We start from the raw sequence: 24,979 nt of genomic DNA on the forward strand, positions 1-24,979 counted from the left end.
ATGTTTTTAAGCTCAGCTCTCAACGGGACCTCATTAATTGGATGTACATCTATTGTAGCTTCACACTCCAGAAGCATTACCAAAAACTACACAAAAACATGCATAGATTATGGCTAGTTTGAATATAATGGTATGGAACACCGGTGGGATAAACAAACAACACAAACGCAAAAGCGTGCTCACACTGATGAAAAAAGAACATGTGGATGTGGCTCTATTAAGCGAAACGCACATTTTAGAGGAAGACATAAATACGTTAGCGGATAACATATACCATAATATTAGTCACTCTTCTTTTGTTACGAGAACTAGAGGGGTAGCCATAGTCGTCAGACGCAAATTAAATATCGAATTGAAAGGGGTATGGTCGGATGCTGAGGGGCGCATAACTATAGCTAGGATTATACACAATAACAGGAAAATTGCATTGGCAGCGGTATATGCCCCAAATTTGTACAAAGTGGGTTTCTTCACTTCACTAACCGGAGAAATGTTAAACCATCCCGAGTACTCATATATAATAGGTGCGGATTTTAATGCCATTTGGAACCCAAGGATGGACAAAACTTACCTTACCTTTTCCAGCGAACAAAAAAATTCATCTAAAGCATTAAAAGATTGGTCGAAATCAACAGGGGTAACTGATTTATGGCGTTCACTTAACCCCATGACCCGCAAGTACTCCTGTCGTTCGACGAGACACAACACACTATCCAGAATTGATTACGTCTTTGCATCCCCGAGAATATTTGATAAATATGAAGTGGAAATGACACCCAATGCGCTATCAGATCACTGCTACTTAATCCTGAAAGCAACATTTGGTACACTATCTTCCCGGGCCCCAAGATGGCGTTTTAATTCTATGCTGCTTAACAACAATGAATTCATTACACAAATTAAAGAAGCTCTCACAATATTCCTACGGGATAATGCTAACTCGGTGCAAGATCCCAGAATATTATGGATGTCGGTAAAGACTATGATCAAGGATTTCTCGGATAGATTTTCCTCCATATTGCGCAAAAATCAAAACACAAAACTATCTGAAATGGAAACGCTTTACTCAACGCTTTTTAATTCTTTAAAATACAACAACTCTACTAGACTAGAAAACCAAGTTAACATTCTAAAGACAGAGATCAAAGCAATATACAGACAAAAATCGGAATTGCAAATACGCAGCACAAGACAACAGCAGTACTTCCAAGGCTCTAAACCTAGTCACCTATTAGCCATGCGACTAAGAATTAATGCAAAATTTGCAGATATAACTGCCATTAGGAAACAACAAGCTCTAGTAACAGAACCCAAAATAATAAACGATACATTCAAAGAATTCTACTCCGATTTATATAATTCAGAAACGACCTTTGATCAAGACAAATTAGACACATATCTTAATCAAATTACTCTCCCTAAACTTACGGAGGACGACGCTAAACAGTTAGAAGTACCGATCACATTAGAAGAACTCAAGAAGGCCATATCCGGAATGATAAACGGCAAGGCTCCGGGAATTGACGGTATCCCATCAGGAATGTACATTTCTTGCTGGGACATATTTGGACCCTTATTACTAAATATGATCTTATACTCAGTCAAAGAGGGAAGCTTCCATAAACACCAAAATATCGCACTCATTTCAGTTCTTCACAAAAAAGACAAAGACCCCACTGAGTGCGGTAGTTACCGTCCTTTAAGCCTCCTCGGAACCGATGTCAAACTGTACTCTAAGATATTAGCCATCAGATTGCAAAAGCATATGACGTCTTTAGTTCATCCGGACCAAACAGGCTTCATAAAAGGTCGCCTGATCAATGATAACATAAGGCGAATACTGCACGTACTAGATGCAGACAAAGAGGACACCACACCTAAGGCGATACTATCCCTGGATGCTATGAAAGCATTTGACAGGTTGGAATGGTCGTTTCTATGGGCAGTATTAGAAAGGATGGGGTTAGGAAAAGGATTCATTGATATGATTAAAGTACTATACAAGGACCCATCGGCCAGGATTACAACAGGCACATTCATCTCCGATATCTTTCCGGTATCACGCTCAGCCAGACAGGGTTGCCCTCTTAGTCCCGGACTATTCGATCTATCATTAGAACCTTTAGCACAATTTATAAGACAATCCCAACACATAGAACCAATAGTAATCAAGGGCACACATCATAAAATTAGTTTATATGCGGACGACGTAATATTGTTCATGCAAAACCCCAACAACACATTGCCGCATATACTCAAGTTGATAGAGAACTTTGGTGATTTATCGGGATTTAAAATAAATTGGCCTAAGTCGGCTTTTCTTCCTCTTAACACCAGTGCAAAAAAAGACACAACCCTCCCAGGTGCGATACCCATGGTCAAACATTTCAGATGCTTGGGTGTGGAAATATTTCCCACCATAAGACAAACGGTGAAGCACAATTACACAAAAATACAGAACAAAATCAAAGACGACCTGGACAGGTGGGCAAAACTTAAAAACTCAGTACAGGCAAGGGTATCAATAGTTAAGATGGATGTATTACCAAGAATCAATTTCTTCAGCTCAATGCTTCCGTTACCTCCTCCAGAGGGCTACTGGAAAAGATTACAAACCTCCACATACAAATTTATTTGGAATAACAAACCACCTCGCATAAAAAGATCCACCGCACAGAGAAATAAAGCAGACGGTGGCATGGCAGTCCCAGATTTTTTACAATATTCTAAGGCCTTCACATTAAGACCATTGAAGATATGGTTTGACCCCCAGGCTTTGGTATCTTGGAGAGAATTAGAAGAAAACATAGTAGCCCCACAGAGACTGAAAGACATAGCACACACTAAACTTTCAATCAAGCATTGTGAGCGAGAATTTGGCCCAATAATTACCCATGCAATCAGAACATGGCGGGAAACACAAAAGAAATATCCTAACCCTCAAGAATGGCATAATCACACTCCCATATTCAATAACAATGCACTCTTAATGGGAAAACGACCTATAAGATTCCCTATATGGGAAGAGAAAGGCATACACTCATTAGGGGATATTTTTAATAACAAGGGCCTCTGTAGTTATGTCGAAATATGCATAAAGTTTAACCTCACCGAGTCCACATGGCTTTTTTACATACAGTTAGACTTTGTATGAGATCTCACGGTGTTCCATTACTCATACCAATTGAACACCACAGATACCACAAATTTTTCTATGAAAGAGATACATTGGGAGGTTTTGTATCAGGTTTTTATTATCAATTACTAACGTCCTCGTATGAAACCCTTCAACTAGACACTGTCTGGAGGAGGGATATACCAGACCTGGAATATGACTTTGATTGGCAAGGAGCCTGGGCAAATGTCCGACTTACATCAAGGAACCCGGATCATCAACAAATCAATCTGAACTATATTCACAGGACATACTTGACTCCTATAAGGCTGTGCAAAATGGGGCTTATACAAGACTCCAAATGCTCCCAATGTACAAATGGGGACGAAGGAACATTTATGCACATGTATTGGGACTGCCCACCAGTTAAGGCATTCTGGAAAGATGTGTCCCAACAATTATCAATACTCGTATTTTGGAATATACCTGTACACCCCGCGGTATTACTATTGAATGATGTTTTTGAGTTTGCAGTGAATCCACAACTAAAAAGATTGGTTTTATCGGGTATCACAGTAGCTAAAAAACTGATCGCATCACGTTGGTTTCAACCGGAAAAAATGTGCCGAAAAGTGTGGTTTCTTACATATCTCGATGTGATATATCAAGAAATATCTACAGCAAGAATTCTGGGGCTCAATGAATCCAAAATGTCAATGTGGTTAGAAGTGGTGGAGAGAATAAAAGCTAGCTTATAATGGTAGTGTCTGGTTAGGAGTGAGGGATAATGGAGGTACTATCCAAGAGGGGGTCCGGGAGGGGGGGGGTTGAGCTGGAGCATATGTGTGTAGGGTTTTAGAAAATAGGTATTAGGGGTATATTATATACTAACATTTATATAATTGTAATTTCGCTGGATATACACTGTATACGGTTAAAATGTTATTATAGACTATTTTTGTTTTATCCTGTTTCTGTACTTGCATATATTTTAACCACCTTTACTGAAAGTTTCATTATGCATTGTGTGTTGAGTACTGACTTTTAATAATTTTTTGTTTTGCAATAATACAAAAAATATAAAAAAAAAAAATATATTGTTCTTTGCACCGGGATGGTGAGTTCACGTTGGATTAACGTGGCGAGCTGCGCTCCTGCTAGGGCTGCGCAGAGCTCTAGACGCGGGATAGATTGTTGCTTTCGTGGGGCTATTCTTGAGCGAGCCAGGATGAAAGCAGTATGTATTTCTCCTCCCTCCTCTCGGGCACGCAAGTAGGCCACCGAACCGTAGGCTACTTCGGAGGCGTCGCTGAATACGTGCAGGTCCATCTTGCATGTCTCTGGCCTCACTGTGGGTGGGAAGTAGCTGCGGCGTATATTAACACCTGGGAGTGAGCGGAGTTCCGTCTCCCACTCTCTCCATGTGGATGCAAGGTGTTCGGGTATGGGGTCGTCCCAGCCCTGGTCCTTGTCCCATAGCGCTCTTACAATCATCTTTGCCCTGGTGGTGTAAGGTAGAATACATCCCAACGGGTCATATTGTCTGGCGAGTGTTCTGTATACACTCCGTCTGGTGGTCGGTATTGCCGTCGACCTTCCCTGCTCCTTGGTCAGGGGTTTGTGTCTATAATGGAGCGAGTCTGTTTTGAAGCGCCAGACTAGTCCTAGTGTCATTTCTTGGGCTTCTCCTGGGATGGTCGCCATCCAGGTGTCGCTGCTTGCTGCCTTGTCCTCGGGGGAGAGGCTGCGCAGTACTTGCGGGTCGCTGCTGGCCCACTGCCTGAGATCAAAGCCGCCTTTGATCAGGGAGGCACGGAGCTTGAGTAGGAGAGCCTCGGCTTCTTCTGGCGTCGAGACGCTTTGTAAACAGTTGTCCACGTAGAAACTATTTGTCACACTTTGTCGGACCTCTTCATCTGCTGCTGGGTCCTCTGCGACGTGTTTTTGTAGTGCAAACATAGCACAGCATGGGCTGCATGTGGTTCCGAAAGGGAGGACTTCCCATTGATAGATGGCTGGGTGCTCATCTCCGATCCTCTCTCTCCATAGGAACCGCAGCAGGGGCTTGTCCTCCTCCACTAGTCTCACCTGCAGGAACATCCCTTTGATGTCGCCGCTGATAGCCACCTTGTCCTGGCGGAAGCGTAGTAGCACGCCTAGTAGAGAGGGGCCGAGTGTTGGGCCGGGCAAGAGCTCTTTATTCAGATTTTGTGATCCGATCTGGTAGCTGCAGTTAAACACAATACGATCCTTGCCGTTGTGGTGGACCTTGTGGTGCGGCACGTACCATGATTCGGTCGTCTGATCGGCCTCTTTAATGTCAATTTTCTTTATGTGTCCCGCTGTGATTAGCTTGTTAATCTCAGCGCGGTACACAGCCTCTTGAGCGGGGTCTTTGGCTAGGCGCCGCTCTGTGTTCAATAGATACCGCTCCGTCGCCTCTTTTGTGGCGTGAAAGGTGGGCATTCCCTCTCGCCTCAGGAGTGGAGTTGCGTATCTCATCACTCCGTTGACTGTGACTCTCTTTGTCCCTTGCTCGAGGAGGGCTATAGCGTAAATATCTTCCTTAGAACGAATGTCTTTCTTTTCGTTCTTAAAGGGCATTGTCTCTAGTGTCCATAGCCTCTCGACATGCTGCAGGAGTGTGGTGTCTTCTTCTGTCGCTCTGGAGTGGAGGCAGCTAGTGGCTGCTGTTCGGTTAAGAGACTTGGCGAGGGGGCCTTGTAATGTCCATCCTAGGCGGGTCTCGACTGCTGCAGGACAACCTCTGGGTCCTGTATGGACCCGGTCTATCGGGACTATGAGGTCTGCATGGTCGGAGCCTATCAGCAGGGTCGGGGTGGCACCGTCTATGAGCGGGATAGGGAGTTGACGCAGGTGCACATATTTATCCATCAGCTTGGCGATGGGGTAGGTGTACTGCGATAGTCCTATTTCTTGGCTGGTGAAAGCATTAGTAATCCTATACCGTCTCTCGGGCTGCCCGCTTGCTGCGATAGTGAAGGAGACATTCTCGCCCTTTATCGTCTTTAGATCTCTTCTTATTGTCCGAATCGTCATCTGGTTCTCGCTCCCCCGCAGCCCCAGCTGGGCCGCAGCGGACGCGAGGAGAAGGGTCTTCTCTGACCCGTCATCAAGGACGGCGTAAGTGTCCATGACCTTATCTTGGTAACTCAGTGTTACGCGGACCACCTTTAAGAGCACCTGGGCGCCGCTGCTGCTAGCGGGGTCAATGTACATAACACTTGCCTTTGTGCTGCTGGGTGGTGCAGGCTTTCTTCTGTTACTGCCGTGTAGGACATCTAGGTGGGCTCCGTCACACCAACTACACCTCTTCTTGAGGCGGCACTCGGCTGCCATGTGACTGCGCGCACATCGGTAACAGCGCCTGTTGGACTTTATCCATTGACTCACTTCTTCAGCGGTCATCTTCTTGAACAGGTCACATTGTGACAACCAGTGTTCCTTTTCGCAGTACGGGCACACCATCTTCCACTTCTCTTTCATCGAGGGGGTACTGTGGTTCTTGCTGCTCGGTACTGATTCTGATTGGTGCATGACAGTCACCGATCTTCGGCCATTGTTTGCTCTCCTAGGTCCCTCTCTGGAGCTTGGTGTGCTCCGCACGAACGTATCCAACCGTAGGCTGCTGACTTCTCTCGCCAGGAAGTCGGCTAGGTCTAGGAGGGATGGCTCGGGACCGTTAGGATCACGGTGGTCTCTTTGCCGCCTGAAGCGCTCCTGTCGGGCGGGCGGCAGCTTCTCTAAAATCCTCTCGACATTCGAGTTTGCGTATAGTTCATGCATACCCTTTTCTCGTTGCGCCCCCAGCATCCCTACCAGGGATTGTACTTTGATAGACAGGTCGTCTAGTGAGCGATTGTCTGTTGCTGGGGGTAGGCGGTCAATATGCCTTATCTCTTGTATTACGTAATCCCATATACGTCCATATCTTTGGTCTAGTGCTGCTAGAGCCGCTGTGTATGGGGTAGTAGAGGTGGCATAGGCCAGCGCTATGTTGTGCGCTCTGGGCACTTTCAGGTGCTTCAATAGGATAGCATACTTGTGGCGTTCATCAGCTACATCCACCATCATTGTCTCTAAGCACATCCGTAGCTCCGTGTACTGTGCTCGGTTCTCATGGGTGAAGTCTGGAAACGTCGGTGTGCCAATGTATGACGCCGTGGATGGCTGGCACATCGGTGAGCGTTGGAAGAGAGGCCTCCTGGGCGAGTCTCCTCTTACGCCTCTCGGTGGGCTGGTACCGGCAGGGTACCATGGCCCGCTGGTCCAGGTACTATTCCTCGGGACTGGTCGTGCGTCATGCTCACCCGTGAATAGAGTCGGGGGTCTGTAGCGCAGAGCCGCGGGGTATAGCCTGGGCTGTACTGGACCTCCTGGTCCTGTGGAGTAATGTGCTGCTGTCAGGCTTGACTCTCCTCTTCTCCCTCTTCTTCCTCTGCCAGGTCATCTAGATCCTGTAGTCGTCTATTTAGCCTCTCCGCGGTGTACGCCGTTCTTTCCTTGTAGCTGGGTCTCACTGGGACCAGTCGGGGAAGGAGTTCGGAGGGGGGTATAGGCTCTCTCTGGTGGTCGGGCTCAGGGTCGCTTAATCGGTTAGGGGAGGGTGCCCTTGACCCGTGTCTTGACGAGGCCCTGGAACCCCTTGTGGAGGGAGGGGGTGTTGCCCTGGTGATCAGCTGCTCCATTAGCTGCGCTTGTAGTCTGTCGCGCTCGGCTTCGCGCTTGGTGAGATCTGCTTCTCTTTGGGCACCGGCAGCGGCACGCTGGGTGTCGGCCCGGTCTCTTGCCATATTCTCTTCCGCCTGAAGGCGTCTCATCTCCAGACGTATGCGCTCTTCGTCGCTCCGTTGCTGCGCTTGGAGGCGTTCTCTTTCAATGGTAGAATGTTCGCGCTCGCTAAGCATCTGTGCTTGGAGTTGTTCGCGCTCGCTAAGCGTCTGTGCTTGGAGTTGTTCGCGCTCGCTAAGCGTCTGTGCTTGGAGTCGATCGCGCTCCGTAGAGGCTGCTAGGCTGGCGAGGAACGCCTGTGCCAGCATCTGGTCCGCCTCGCTGGGGGAAGACGCTGGTTGAGGTGATCCGCTCCTGGCAGTACTCGTTGGGGATGCGTTCCCCTGCGGGGAGTCCTGGAGCTCTATCTCCTCGGCGCTCTCCTCATCTTGTTCCGTGCAGAGTTCCATCTCTGGAGGGTTGTCTTCCTCCCGGAGCTCTTGGGGGACTACTTCTTCGGTCTTGGCGGGGGGTAAAGTCGTGTCAGTTCCCTCCTGGTCCCCACCGTGAGCTTGGTCAGTTACATTAGAACCCACTAGGGCCTCTGTGGTCGGGGTATCCTGGTTGATAGGGTCGGACATAATTTTACTTTCTACTTTTACCGCGTTTACCGTTTGTAGAAGGCTAGGTAGTATACTGGCAGCGTAGTCCTCTAAGTACTGAGGTGGCTGCCGTCTACGCTGCGGGCGTTCTACTTTAGGAGGACCGTTTCGTGGAGTGTTCATCATAGGCCATTTCAATATTAATACCACTATATTAATATTACACTAATTACCCTCCGGCTCGAAGGACCAATTCTAACTGAGGGGTACAATTCCCTGACTGTATTGATAAGTATGGTATCATTAAACCACTACCGCTTTATGTACTTTAACTACTGGCCATACAGTACACGATATCTAAATATGATGAACACTTTCCACAATGAAATCGGTTCCAGACAAAGGTAATAATCAAATATTTAATATAGCAAAAGGTACATATGATATTTACTATTACATTTATGATTTGAATGCACTTGTAAGGCAAATGAGTACTCGTAGGCAAATCAACACTGAATGTCCAATCTCTGGTTACGCAGGAAGCAAGTATACAACCTGGCTCTTAGGGAATTAGATCTATGGTACACTTAATGATATAGCGGGATGTTCTGGAAGGGGTCCTCCCGGTTGTAAGCCGGTAGGGGGGGTAGGAGAGCCGTCGGTAGTAGACCGTCTGGTCAACGATATCTAGGGAGACTTCAAGTACAGAAGACAGTGCAGTAGACTCTTGATCCGCAGATGAATACACCTTGGTTCTCTTGTAGGCTGTAGCTCCACAATGAAGAAGAAGCTAGGCGACCTCAGTCTCTCTGAGCGCCGACTCAACTTGACTCCTCTCGGGGGTAAATCCAACACTCACAGGCGTCGGCGATTATCCGCTCCACAAATCACAGTACCAAAGCAAATATATATTCCAGCCGCATAGGGCTCAGCAGTCGTCGGGTAGGTAATCCAGTGTACATGTCCCTCGGTCCTTGCCTAGATCTCCTCGGATGAAAGCGCCATGTGGTCGGCCCAGCCCGGATAAGACTCTAGATAACACGAGGAAGCGTTGGAGATGCTGGTCACTTTAGAACTCTAACCGCACGATGCACCATACACGATAGACTATTATTACTTAATAGAAATACGTCGCACTCGACGGTACAGTGCCAAACTCTGACAATTCAGTTATTAATTCGCACGAGGTCTCGATGCTATTCTAAGGCCAAACAGGCCATACTACACCGCACGTGGTATCGTGGGTGAGGCTTCACGTTCTGTTACTAAGTTGGAAGAAGGGTAAAGGACTAAAAAGGGTCTTCTACATTTACTTGCGCTATATTTATATGCACGGTGAACAAATAGTGCCACTGTCATTTCGGTAGCCGTATCCCTGAGCGGGGCCGGGGCTAGTACGGACATGTCTCGTCGGTACCTTTGAACTTGACGCCAGGGGCTGGTCCCCTGGCGCCTGGTCCTTTTGTCCAATAAGAGAATGAACTATTATGGGCTATAGTAGGCTAAAGGGATATTCCGTGTATATGTACAAGGAATATACAAGGGATATCAAACGATATACAAATACTATTCAATATATATCAATAAATAAATATATATATTCGGTTTAATCTGATCCTTCGTAACAGTTACAATACCTAAGTACTTTTTTGGGGGATTTGTACTTTACGCTAGTATTATTAGGTTTGTATACTTGTACTTTTACTCAATTACATTTCAGAGAGAAAAAAACATACTTTTTACTCCTTACATTTAAAATGCAGACCTACAAAGTACAAATCTCACAGGTCCAACTATTTTAATTAGTATATTTGTTTCTCTGGCCGAACTAACGTTAACATTATTAATCCTGCGGCCGCACTTTATTTAAAAACAGCCAATCAAATCCCCATCAATTTATCTCCCTCTCCGGCCACACCTCATCCCCCTCCCCAGTCACACAGGGGGTCCCCCAAGGCTCAGTCCTAGGCCCCCTGCTCTTCATCTGCTACATTCTCCCCCTCGGTCACATCATTCGCAAATACAACCTCAACTTCCACTGCTATGCTGACGACACCCAAATTTACATCACTACACAATCCCCCCACAGCCCTCCCCTCAGTCACATTGAATCCTGCATCACTGAACTACTATGGTATCCTTGACTGGTATTTCATAACAAATCCATGTATGTATAAATTAGTTGGAACAAACAATAGCAGGCGTCAGTATTGTGTGACATTCCTGGGGAGCCTTCAGGCAAACCCCCTCAGGCTAAGACTGTTTACTCAACTGTATTTAGGACACAGCCATTCCAAACCCCCCCACGCAAGCAACTGCTAATCTATAGAACAAGAAACACCTTCTAGGGTGTGACGGTTGAACCACAGAACAAGAGGCTAAATGAAGCTGATATGCCTCTGTGAAACAAGACCAATGTGTAAAACTGTTTGAATCCATACAATAATATATTAGAGACAAAACACACAGTTCAAATAATGCCTTAAGTCTGTAGGAAACTAAACCATATCAATTTAAAAGGTATTAGAGTAAAAGGTATTTGAATACCATTTAGGAATGTCAAACTGGTTAAGTTATAAAGCTATTTCACTCTGGTTGTAAAGGTTGCTAGAATCTAAAACCAAGGAACTATTAATTCAGTATACTTTATATAGGGAATCTGGTATTAAAATATAGACAAACTCCACATGGGTTAAATGCTGAATACATATGTAACTCATTACATTAAAAGCTACAAATATAGAAAAGGTTTTAGGGTTAACTCTGTGCTCATCAAGAAGCCACAGCGACGGGGGCTGAAGGAACCAGCCCATATACCCCGAGGAGGGACAGGAGCAGGAACAGCCCCCCCCCCCCCCCCCCCCCCCACACAGGAGATCATCTGACTGGGACCGCCTCCTAGAAGCAACAAATCCAATTGGACCAAACGTATTATTAGACTGCTAGGATTGGTGGAAAATCATTTAAGTATTTAAGAGAGAGCGCAGTGTTTGAGAGGGAGGCCAGACAGATATTCCAACCCACCCCAGGGGGTCTTCTGGTCTCCACCCCGCCACATACTGTACTGCTATTTGCCGCGACGTGAGTAAACTGTATAGAATAATCACTGTTTGTGATATATAGAGTAAAATGCCTATCTTAGACCAGGTTTAACCATGTCGTGGCAAGAGTAAGATAGTCTATTCCATTGATAAACATGACTACTTTTATGTGCAAACTTGTTTTGATGTGAAGAGCCACCGTGAATGGGCTATGATTATGTAACCTCATCAACCTTGTTGTACAATCATGTCTTATGAAAAATGATGAATAATCCCTGTATGTAAGTAACCTGCTTATCCACCTTTTGGGCCCCGCGGCAATAAATCATCTGAATTTGAATTAAGAACTCTGTGGTCTTGACTGCACGTTTATTCCTTGCTGGCTATATTGGAAGTCAGATGAGGAGACCATTCTATCACTTATGACTTTCCCTCCTTCCAGATAGCAACCTCATTGTACTGTGATTAATCTAATTGTTACAAAGGGTCAGATTAAACCGAATATATATATTTATTGATTGATATATATTGCATAATATTTGTATATCGTCTGATATCCCTTGTGTATTCTTTGAACATATACACGGAATATCCCTTTAACCTAGTACAGACCATAATATTTCGTTCTCTTATTGGATAGCGTTCCACCAGCGCCAGTGCCATACCCTCAGAGCCGAGTTCAAAGCCACCGTCAAGACATGTCTGTACATGCCCGGCTTTGCCCAAGACTACGAGACAGGAATAAGGCTGGTACTAGTTTATTCGCCTAACATATAAATATGGCGCAGGTGGATACAGCAGTAGTCTTAGTAACAAGTTGAAGCCTCACACTACGATACAACGTGCTGTGAAGTGGGCCCGTTTTGCTCCAAAATAGAGTCTTGTCTTATCCTAATACGTTTGTTCAACGTATCGTTCGCTCCTTACTAGTAAGCCTTCATCACGAGTCAACGACCAAGTGAAGCGAGCAACTGTGCGTCTAAATAGAGCACTTATAGCCGCGTGCGAATAGGATAGTAAAGTGTCAGAGCCTAGTTGAATAACGTCAAGTTCAACTTAGTTAATGTGAAGTACCGCGCACCGGAGAACCTACACCGGTGAATGCAGAGCCCCTTTCCGGCTGGATTATTATTCTTATTGCTTTGGACCAGGCTGTTGGAGCGGAGAAGAATCGTCTACACCCACTGCTGTGGGATCTACCCGTGAGGAACATCATTCGAGCCCGTCTCTATTGGAGAGGCTGGCCGGCTTTCACCTGTGCTGCACGCATACTGGGATTACAGCTGCTGCTTTTCATCTGCCGATCAGGGAGTAATATACCGCCTCCCAGAGCAGGAGCTTATTGAGTCTCCGCTGATCCAGACTTTGCATTCGAACATTTCCTCCCCCTGCTGGCTTACAACCGGTGGGAACCCCCCTACCAGAATCTCCCGCTGCCTCCCCAGAGTACCATAGATATAATTCTTAATATTCATGTTGTATGATTACCTCCTGCGTAACCAGAGAATGGACATTCATTATTGATTTGCCTACGCACATTCCTTTGCCTTACAAGAGCATTCAAAGTAAAATAGAGAAGTATATTATGTACCTTTTGCTGCAATAAATACTTAAATACAACTTTGTGTGGAACCGATTTCATTGTGGGGAAGTGTTCTCATCATATACACATGTACTGTATGGCCAGTAGTAAAGTACATAAGACGGTAGTAGTGGTTTAATGATACCAATACTTATTAATACAGTCAGGGAATTGTACCCCTCAGTTACACTAATGTATTGATTTAAGATACGACACTACAAACCTGGATGACTCATAACCTCCTCAAATTAAATAGCGACAAGACGGAACTCTTCATCATCGGCACAAACACCACCCTCACCAGATCCGGACCCATCACACTCACCATCAATCACTCCACCATCACCCCCTCCCCCCTAGTCCGCAACCTCTGTGTCATCCTCGACCCCACCCTCTCAAAACTTCATATTTTCACCTCCACAACATTGCCAAAATCCATCACTGCCTCTCCCTCCCTGCTGCTGAATCCCTCATACACGCCTTCATCTCCTCCCGCCTAGACTACTGTAACTCCCTCCTCACTGGCATCACCTCCCGCTCCCTCCATAAACTGCAGATGGTCCAAAACTCAGCCGCCCGCCTCCTCACTAACACCCGGTCCCGCGAACACATCACTCCTGTCCTCCACTCCCTCCACTGGCTCCCGTTCAAGGAACGCATTAACTTCAAAACACTACTCCTCACCTTCAAAGCCCTCCATAGCCTGGCCCCCCCCCTACCTGACTGACCTCCTTCTCCCCTACCGCCCCACCCGTTCCCTCCGGTCCTCTTCCACTCTTTCCCTCACTGTCCCGTCATCCAAACTCAAAAGTTTCGGTGACCGGGCATTCTCACGAGCTGCACCCCGACTCTGGAACTCCCTCCCTCAGACCATCAGAGACTCCCTCACTCTCCACCTTCAAATCCAGACTCAAAACCTACCTGTTCTCCCAAGCATTCAACCGTCCTTACCCATAACCACCCTCCTCCAACTCGCCACCATTTCCCCCTGCCCCACGTTCTCTCCTCTCCTGCCCCCCCCCCCCCCCCCAACCCCCTTGGTTTTCCCTTACTCTCCTCCCGACTGTCTCCCCTACTCACTCCCGTATTTGTTATCCGTTACTCGTGGTTTTATGTTGACTGTGTATTCTTATTGTCCCCCGTCTCCCTATGGTTCTGTTTCTTTGTTTCTTTTTTGCCTATTGTCAGCGACTTTGGGTCTTTGAAAAGCGCTATACAAAATAAATGAATTATTATTATTATTATTATTATTATTATTATTATTATTATTATTATTATTATTATTATTATTATTATTATTATTATTATTATTATTATTATTATCAATGGAAAATTATATCACAATTATATTACTATCAGAAGAATAGACAGTCAGAGTGACAAGCTACAGAAGATGGTCACAACCGATAGTACGAGTGATGGAGAGGACGAAACGGAACATGTCATTGCCCCGGAATAAAAAAATGTTTTTACTTTTACTTTTCAGTACTTAGGTACATTTAAAAGTAGAAACCTTTTTTACTTTTACTCAAGTGTGTTTTTAGCCAGATACTCTGACTTTTACTTGAGTACGATTTTGAGACCGTACCCATACTTTCACTTAAGTATAATTTCTGGGTACTTTTTACACCCCTGCTTATATCACAGGTGCATAGATTTCATACTGAGACGCAGTGTAAGTGATTTGTCTCTCCATGTACGTTCCGTATCAATTTACCAACTATTGTTGTCATGTGTGCCCATGCCCCTTTCACTGCCACGCTACCAAAGGGTTAACCCTTTCACTGCGACAATACAGAAGGTTGTAATGTGGCAGTGAAAGGCTTAACCTTCTGTATTGTGGCAGTGAAAGGCTTAACCTTCTGTAGTGTGGTAGTGAAAGGGTTCATTCACAAAATGAGATTACAACCCATTTAAACGTCACGTCCCACCTATAGGCTGACTGTGCCATACTCGTCGTCGCTGCCGGGAAAGGCGAGTTTGAGGCTGGCATCTCCAAAGCAGGCCAAACCCGCGAGCATGCCCTGTTGGCATATACACTTGGAGTCAAACAACTCATTGTGGCTGTCAATAAAATGGATAGCACTGAGATCCCTTACAGCCAACCACGTTTCGACGAAATCACAAGAGAGGTCTCCGCCTACCTGAAGAACATCGGCTATACCCTCAATAGCATCGCCATCGTGCCTATAAGTGGCTGGTGTGGGGACAACATGGTGGAACGGAGTCAAAATGTAAGTTTTTAACCTCTTAAGGTAACAGTGTGGTTAAGGTTAGGGTTAAGGTTTGACAGTTATGGTTAGTTTATGGCAGGGGTTCTCAAACCTTTTTATACCACAACCCCATTTTCGTTAGGAATTTTTTTGGCGACCCCACACTCAATGTATCGTGTAATTTCAACATGGAATTAAGGAATATCAAAATAAAAGCACACGTTGTTGAACTTGATCATGCATATTTATTAGAACATTTTATTACAGCACTATGTTATCAATACACATTTATAAAACAAGGCATATTTAGGCAAAATATGTAAAAAATATTCGATTATCTTTTAATTATCTGTCACCTACCCATGACCCCACTTTGGGTCGCAACCCGTAGTTTGAGAACCGCTAAAAACTTTAAGGTAACGGTGTGGTTAAGATTAGCATTAGGATTTGGGCGAAGCTATCAGAAAGGTCTGTCTTGGTAGTCTTGAGGTAAAGGCACTTATCTCTCATGTGGGCGCCATGGGTTTGCATCCCAGCAGGGGAACTCAAATGTTTTCTGAAAATGTTAAAAAAAAAATATATACTACTTATGACTATAACATAATGTACAATATATACCTCTTTTCCTGTGGTAGATTAGTACTTACTTCTTTACATATTCTAAGCGAGATCGGCGTGACACTGATGTTGCAAAAAGGATATATTTGTTTTGCCAGAATCCATGACAAGGGGCCATCGTGACACTGTGTTTCACCATCAGGTACATTTGATAGATAATTGCATAAATATAATGGCTACGGTGCTTGGGTTGAAGCACATATCAAGGCAGCGAGAAAGAGTAGGGATGGGGGGTTTCCTACAGCTTTTCACAAATTACATGTTTGTTTTACAGATGCCATGGTACAAAGGATGGAGTATTGTCAGCGGTGGCAAACATCTGTCCGGCGACACTTTGGTGGACGCCCTGAATGCCATCATTCCTCCAGACCACCCTATCGCCTTGCCTCTGAGACTGCCCTTGCAGGATGTGTACAAGATTGGAGGTATGAAGCTACTGCTCTCGCTTCTCCTAATAAAAACAATGTGCAGATACTGCACAGACCCATGTTGTTGTATTTAGTAAAGCCTAGGTGATATGCTACAATTCATGTGATTTCTTCGTATATCGGTGATGGTCTACCCACTTTCAAAAACACTTTCAAAAAACACCTACGGGAGACTGCCATTCGAAACTGGCCCCTGTAAATGTCCTAACACAACCCCCTCCAATGTACAGTAAATTACCAAGTATGGTCTTGTCAATATTCCAATGTACAGTTTTGTTTGTATAGTTGTACAGTGTCCCCCACCCACCCCTCCTACCCAACCCCCCCCCCCCTCACTCCTACCCAACCCCTCCCCCCCCCCACCCAACCACCTCCAATGTACAGTCCCCCCCCACCTACCCAATCCAATGTACAGTTCCTAAGCCAAATGTATATACTTTTTTTTCTGGACTCTTTTTGTATCACAAACAGTACTGTATTTGCAAATCTGGTATGTCATAAATGTATAGATGTAGCAGTACTGTCTATCTGTATGTCATGTATGTCATATATGTTACGATGAATTGAAAATGGGGGACCCTGATGTAAACAAGACGAAAGTCTTTCTCTGGTCTGCATCCCCTTAACAATTGTATGTATTGAGCTGTACTGTACTGTACCCATTCTGCAATCTGCAATCTGTTAATAAAGTTTTCAATCAATCAATCAATCAAAGCCTGATGAACAACTGATGAGTATTTCTCATGAGTAAGTCTAGCTGTCGTGTGTGTGTTTATGTTTCTTTTTTGGTCCACACAGAGTTTGTTTGGGTAACGTTATTTGCATGTGACAATGATCATTGTTTCAGTATGTACAAAAAATGTTATGTAAAATATTTGATTGTCATAGAAATCTGTTTTATTTATACAGATCACATCGACATTGATCATGTCGGCCATAACAGAAATGCTAATACCGGTTATTGGTATCGCCCAAAGTTTGCATATCGGTGCATCCCTAATATGAACAGTAGTTAGGATGGGGGCAACGCCTGCCCAGACCACCTAGATATCTTATATAGCCAGGTGCAAGGGGGATAGAGTACTAGTGCGTTACCTGTGAACTTAATTATGTAAGGTCAGTCAAAAAGGTCTTTCAAGTACACAACAGTTGATTACTGCAATGCATTTTTAGCAGCTGTCTGAGGGCAGACGATCATGTCAGTAGCTGCTTATTGGACAGAGAAATTACATACTATAAGTCTGATAGTGACACAAAAAGTCTTCTCACACAAAAGGGAATAGCCAATTCAGAGAATAATGCATTGTAAGCCCTTTAGTTCTATCAGCTATTGTATTTCAACCAGGACTGTCCTTGACTAAACAAGACTAGTTAAGCCGGACTCCAATACATGCCAGTGTGGTTTGTGTTTGTGTTTGTGAATAATGATTAATGTAAACTGTCGTGAATTTATCAAAATGAAACATGAAAATAGCAACTAAACTGTACAAAATAATATTAGACGGAAATGCTGATTTGACAGAAGGGCCATTTCCTCTGTGGCCCCAGTGTCGTAAATTAATTAAATCAAAATGTATGATCTAGTGCTAAGTAATGAATTTAAGAAACAGGATCTCAAAGAAAATAAGTCACAGCTGTTAAGCAGAAATACCCTCGCTCGTCAAAAATAGGTACAAGTAAGGGCAAGTAGACCTTGGATGGTTAGCTGACATTCTCGCCACACCCAACAAAGTAGATTGCGTTAAGGTCATAAACTGACCCCTCCAGACTATATGGAGGTGATCAAGCAGGAGGTCTTGTTTATTTTTAGGATAAGCGAGTAACCAACCATTGTGAGAAAACCCCCCTTGGCAAGAACCTTCTGTCAGGGAGAGATCATTAAAGAAACAGGAACTAGCTCCAATCATAAAACTTAGAATACAGTGAGGTCAGGGTGCTGTTAAACCTTGTCAGCCAAACTGGGCCCTTGAGGAAATAGAAAAAGGCAGCTGGTCAGAAGACTAAGGCCCAGAGGTCAGAGAGGTGACACGAGACCATTTGGAATCTCCCCTTACACATCAGATTTGATTGACTTAAGACATACCACACAGGCTCAAGGATATTGGAATTTAAGCAGAAGGCCCCCAGTTACACATTTAACTATAGAATAGATAGACTAGACGGTTTTAGACCTTGAGGAAATAGATAAAAACTGATGGCTTTGTCAGAGAGATTAGTTAAGATGTCCTTAGAAAACAGTGCAATCAATAATGTACTAAAAGGGAGCTGTCATACCAAATCACCTTAGATAAATAGGTTTAGCAAGCCAGAAAAGTTGACAACAAGTGAACCAAATAAGAAAACATAGGTAGTAAATTAAGGATTAAAGAAAAGGTTATTACTAAGAGAATAGACAACCATCAGTAGGATGGAAACAGTTAATAAGACAATTACATGAGTTACAATGTGGGCATAACTTAAAACTATTAGGATAACGGTAGTCACAATAAAGAATAAAATCTCTTAATGCTAAAAGATAAAACTATACAGTATTGGTCAATGGTTAATCAAGAAGCCAGTATATTATTTCTGTTGAAAAGGACGTATGCAATTATCTGTTCACGGAGGGAAGAGCTGAAAGGTAACAGCCAGTCGGATTCTACTGTGTAACGTTGTGTCAACAGACTAGGCTGACGTGTCACTCAGCGGGGAGATCCTTTGGCCAATGGGGAAGCTCGATCGCTGGGGTGACGTCACCAGACAGGCAGGGGAAAGGTCTTTTCTATCTCATTAAAAGGGCAGGCGAGAAGACAGAGAAGAAACACACAGACCTGGAGCGAGACAGACAGACCTGGAGACCTGGAGAGGAGGAGAGCGCTGGAGGTAGACGGAGAAACCAGAGACTCGAGAGCCGAGCCGGAGACGCACAGAGCTATCGACCCAGACGATGATAGACGATCGCCTCGCAGCAGGGGAGCCAGACTCCACCGAGCGTAGACGAAACCAAGCGCTCCCAACCCGCCGAGGATCCGAAAACCAAGATTGCCTTGGCGACCACCAACCACAAAGGGAAGCCGCGTGTTGTCATGGACAACCCGAGACAGAGAACCACACCGGAGCAGAATGCTCTGATCGGCCCCAGCTGATCAGATCATGGACAAAACTGCCACACCAAAGAGACGATTAGATATGAAATGAAGATCCTGTACTTGTTTGACGCATAGCTGTGTTTTATTAACAATGGAATAAACACACCAGTTTGTTTTATACTTTGAAAGAAGGAACTGCGCTTGCTTGTGATTAGAACATAGGAAAGAATGGTGTGAAATGGGCGAGGTAGGAAATGCGTTTAGAATGAATGTGGCCAAATGAATAGTGTGCTTATGAATAGGACAATGTTTTGCTAAGTATATATCTTTGGATGAATGTGTGTTAGAGGTTTTGAGTGAATGCCAATGTATTTTTTGAATTATTATAAAGCTCTAGAGACCAAAACGGCAGCGGAGAAACCACAACACTGTCCGTGGGACCGGGCATTTATTTAGCTGGCTCCGTTAGCCGCGGGACGTCAGCAGTAACGTATGGACGCTGTGTTGCGATATCGAGTGAATTGAATGAATGGCGAGAGGAGGAGAGCGCTGGAGGTAGACGGAGAAACCAGAGACTCGAGAGCCGAGCCGGAGACGCACAGAGCTATGGACCCAGACGATGATAGACGATCACCTCGCAGCAGGGGAGCCAGACTCCACCGAGCGTAGACGAAACCAAGCGCTCCCAACCCGTCGAGGATCCGAAAACCAAGGTTGCCTTGGCGACCACCAACCACAAAGGGAAGCCGCGTGTTGTCATGGACAACCCGAGACAGAGAACCACACCGGAGCAGAACGCTCTGATCGGCCCCAGCTGATCAGATCATGGACAAAACTGCCACACCAAAGAGACGATTAGATATGAAATGAAGATCCTGTACTTGTTTGACGCATAGCTGTGTTTTATTAACAATGGAATAAACACACCAGTTTGTTTTATTCAGATCACCTCGTCTGCGTTTTCCTTAATAGAACCGAACACCAGAAATACAAAACAATGCAGAGAGAAAAGTAAAGACTATACGATCATAGAATAGATATAAATTAAGTGAAAGATACTTCAATTGGTCCGTGACCCGTGCTGTATTCGACCAAAGCCGGTTGAAGACGACGAAAAGCTACTTCTGGAAAATGGACCGAGAGATTCTCGCCCTCATCGACGCCTCTGCGACTGATTAACCCTTCACCTCTTCAGCCGAGGACAGCGAGTTTGAAGGTAAGTAATAAAGATGCATTTAAAATTTGGTGGAGGTCGAGCGGTCTCAAATTGGGGTTGCTATGGGTAGAAGTGAATGATGTAATGGACCAGGAAAATGTTGGTGTCGGTAGGCACCGGAGACCAGGATTCACAACCTGTCTCTGGTCTCGGCCGCACCAGCTGCACTTAGATGGGTTAGGGTATTGAGGGGTATTCGGTTAGAATGCCTAAGATTGGTACAATGCCAGATGTGGTAAGACTAGTCTAGGTGGAATCGATACTAATGTAATGAAGAAAAGGGGTGCAATCCGAGTGAACGGTACAGTAGTGAGGCGAAAGATGAAGTGTTTATAAGCAACTATGGAGCTATAAATAAGGGATTGTTCAAGGAAACAATTGAAGGTCTGGGGATAAGTGACGTTTGTGGTTGATGAACGGGTTAAATGAGGCACTGTTTTCACTCGTCAGAACCGGGCCCGCTCTGGGAAACGGCTGACGGAGGAATAAGAGTACCATTGTGGATTTTCAAGCCCTTCATCGAACAGTATTGTGACTACCAGTAATGAGAGGATATAGATGTCTGTATTTAGTTCAGATCGCGCACAGCCGAGGGTTAGGGATTCGTGCCAGTTTGCTTAGCGGGAAGGAACTCTCTTAGAATCGGTATGCTGAACAATGGACTTTTGGAAGACGTTCCATATGCGAATTGTCGAGACAAATCCGACGTCATTTAGGCTCAGATTGGCTATGGTCCAGATCTGAAGAACATCAAACTCGTGGAGGAATGAGGAAAGTAGAAAATATGGAAATTGTGGTTTAAACGGGGAGCACGATAGACCACATAAACCTCCGATTCAAGCCGACAGGTGGCTCTACAAGTAGGAAATATGGAAATTATGGTTAAGGACGATTTGACCATATAAACCTCCGATTCAAGCCATCAAGAGGCGCTACAAAAACTCTCCACGAGCTACTATACATGAATGGAGCGGGTTTCTCGGGGTATAGCAAGACGGATTTTCTAGAACTCGGTAGATATATGAAGCACTTTGAAAGAAGGAACTGCGCTTGCTTGTGATTAGAACATAGGAAAGAATGGTGTGAAATGGGCGAGGTAGGAAATGCGTTTAGAATGAATGTGGCCAAATGAATAGTGTGCTTATGAATAGGACAATGTTTTGCTAAGTATATATCTTTGGATGAATGTGTGTTAGAGGTTTTGAGTGAATGCCAATGTATTTTTTGAATTATTATAAAGCTCTAGAGACCAAAACGGCAGCGGAGAAACCACAACACTGTCCGTGGGACGGGGCATTTATTTAGCTGGCTCCGTTAGCCGCGGGACGACAGCAGTAACGTATGGACGCTGTGTTGCGATATCGAGTGAATTGAATGAATGGCGAGAGTGATGGTACCAAAATGATGTGTGAAGTTCGTTGACATTTTTTAAATCTGTGGTATAAAGGTCTAAATTTAATGTAGTAGGTATCAAAATAAACTGAGTTTTGGGAGCTGATGACGTCACTAGGAACGTCTGAACATTGGGAGCGTTGGATTAAAAATACTGTGTATTTCGGCCAGGCGGGGCCAAACGGGCGAGCGAACTAGAATAAAGATAATGATATATGTTCTGTAAACTGGGGCTAAATAGGATTTAAGTTATGTTGCAGGGTATAACAGGGTTGTGCAGACGTCGCGATGTGTTGTGCCGCTCGAATCAACAGGATAATGCGCCGTATAGGAGAAGTTATGGTGGTGGCTAAACTAGGCTAACGAAGCTAGCAGTACTGAGCTAACGAAGCTAAAATGCTAATCTACCTGGGCTAACAATGTAGCATGATTGAACTCTCCCTGCCTTCCTCCCTCCCTCCCTCCTTCCCTGCCTCTCTCTATCTCTCTCTCTCTCTCAATCCCTCTCTCCCTTCATCCCTCTCTCCCTCCCTCCCTCCTTCCTTGCCTCTCTCACTCTCCCCTCTCTCTCACTCTCCCCTCCCTCCCTGCCTTCCTCCTTCCCTCCCTCCCTCCGTCCCTGCCTCTCTCTTCTCTATCCCTCTCTCCCAGCTTGACTTTGTTGAGATGACAGGTTCGCAAAGGAAGTTTTGTTCAAGGTAGATTGCCTTTATGGTGAGGCTTGGAGCATTGGTTATATTAATGTAGTGTTTACTTTCTAAATTAGGATTACATGGGAGGCCCCCCTCTCTTCCTTCTGTATGTCTCTCCCCCTCCTCCCTCCCACTCTCTCTCCCTTCTTCCCACTCTCTCTCCCCTATGTCTCCCCCCCTCCTCCCTCCCGCTGTCTCTGTCTGACTTTCCCTCTATCTCTCTCTCCCTCCCTCCCGGTATCTCCCCCTCCCTTATCCCTAGCTCCCTGCTTGATACTGTTGGGCTGCCAGGTTTGCATAGGTGTTTTAATGCAGGTTGTAGTGCCCCTGCAGTGTGATTTAGAGTATAGTGTTAGATATTAGGAGATCCGTGCAGACTCTTTTGGTCTGATTAAAGTAGGGTTTGATTTAAGTTAAAGTTGGCAGCAGATGCTGAAGATAGTGTTTGAAGTCCTGTGGGTTAACTGGACCAGGCGATACGGTAAAGTCTGCTAATTAAGTATAGAAGGTTTTTGTTAAGGTTAGTGTTGAATTGAGAGCCCCCCACCCCCCCCCCCCCTTTCCTCCGTCCCTGCATCCCTCTCCCCCTCCCTCCCTTTTCTCTTCCCTCCGCCCCCCCCCTCTGTCTCTCCTTGTATTTCTCCCTGTGGTTCTCCTTTCCTCCCTTCTTTTCTCCAGGTGTGCCCCCCCCCTCAATGGCTTGCCTGAGAATGGATTGTGGGTGGGCTGCAGGCCATTGCTGGGTTGGGTGGTGGACCCGTCAGTTGGGGTCCTTGGAAGCAGGGTTAGCTTTGCGGCATGTTGTGTGTTATTGGGTTGGATGTTTATTTGAGCTGCGTTGTTATTGTGTATGTGGAGTAGGGACCGGATGGGCGCTGGCCTGTCTAGGTACAGGTGATGGTAGGATGAGTTGTAATATTCCTTGGGAAAAGGAGCTTGGGGTGTTTCCGTTCGGGTTCGAAACTGAAGGGTAAAACGCTTTGGGCTGTGAGAAGGCGGTTCTTTGTGAATTCAAGGATCTGGGAGGATATTGCAGTAGATATAGTGCTGGTGTCCATGAGTTTAATAACATGAACAACTGGGCTATATGACGGTCAGGGGTTTAGTGATCTGAATTGTTAAAAAAAAAAAAAATCCCTTGATGGTGGTTGGAAGCAGAAGACAACACTAAAGGATTTTTTTAGTGTTGTGAGGGGGAAGTGGAAGTGTGTAAGAATGTAAGTGTGTGTGAGAAAATAAATGAGAATAATGTTGTATGAAGCGGTGAAGCGAAAGTTAATATTACATTTATATTTAGTCAATACGCTATGCGGTCATTTAAAGTATGAAATAAGATCAGAATGGACGGATTCATCAAAGCAAAATTAAATTGGAACAGATGAAGGACCAAGTTTACAAAGATTATTAGACAATTGATAGGCTGTGTGGAATTAATGTTTGTGTCCTCCAGATAATCATATGAAAGGAACACACAGAGTGTAACTGAGGGGTACAATTCCCTGACTGTATTAAAGAGTATGGTATATTAAACCACTACTAGTTATGTACTTTAATTACTGGCCATAGAGTACATGAATATATATGGTGAACACCCACACAAGAATACGGCAATGACACATAAAGTACTATTTAGACTAGAGGGTATTTATTATTATCAAGCAACGTTAGGTTACAGATTGAGAATTATGCTTGCGCTTGTATGGCGAAGAACACACGTAAAGTAAGTCAAGAGCGTAAGTCAATGAGAATAGTATGAATACTAGGATGGGTCTAAACTGACGCCACCTGTGGTATTAGCAATTACATAGGGCACACTAGTACCAGCTGGAGACACTGGGGGGTTCCCTCCGGGTGTAAGGCCGGCCGGGGTAGCGGAATGTTCGGGTACAAAGTCTGGGTCAACGAGGAATAACGAGGTTCCAGATACAGGAGCCAGTGCAGTACTCCCTTGATCAGTAGACAAAGCAACAGCTATAATCCAGTATGCTCGACAGCATGGAAGACAGCTAGCCAGCCTCTTCCTAGAGGCGGCCTCGAGTGATGATCCTCACGGGGGGTAGATCCCAAACGATAGTGGGGTCGACGGTTCTCTGCTCCAGCAGTCACGGTACCAAAGCAATATAATCCAACCAGAAATGGTTCTGCAGTCGCCGGTGTAGGTTCTCCGGTGTACATATCCAACGGTTCTCGTCTAGGACTCCTCGGGTGGGGGCACGAGTTTAGGCCGCCCAGCCTGGATAAGTGCACTAGCTATATACACGACGAACCGGTGGTAATGCTG

At 45.1% G+C, this 24,979-nt stretch overlaps 1 pseudogene across 1 annotated transcript in view; it reads left to right on the forward strand.

Moving 5' to 3' along the window:
- Nucleotides 1-24,979, forward strand: part of LOC311226722 (elongation factor 1-alpha-like) — a 93,890-nt pseudogene that overhangs the window by 13,154 nt on the left and 55,757 nt on the right. The window contains exons 3-4 of the transcript in view: nt 15,009-15,305; nt 16,177-16,327. The product of the transcript in view is annotated as an elongation factor 1-alpha-like (transcript). The remainder of the gene's footprint in view (nt 1-15,008; nt 15,306-16,176; nt 16,328-24,979) is intronic.

This window comes from Notolepis coatsorum (genome assembly GCF_963971535.1).
Source record: "Notolepis coatsorum genome assembly, chromosome: 4".
NCBI classification, from domain to species: domain Eukaryota; kingdom Metazoa; phylum Chordata; class Actinopteri; order Aulopiformes; family Paralepididae; genus Notolepis; species Notolepis coatsorum.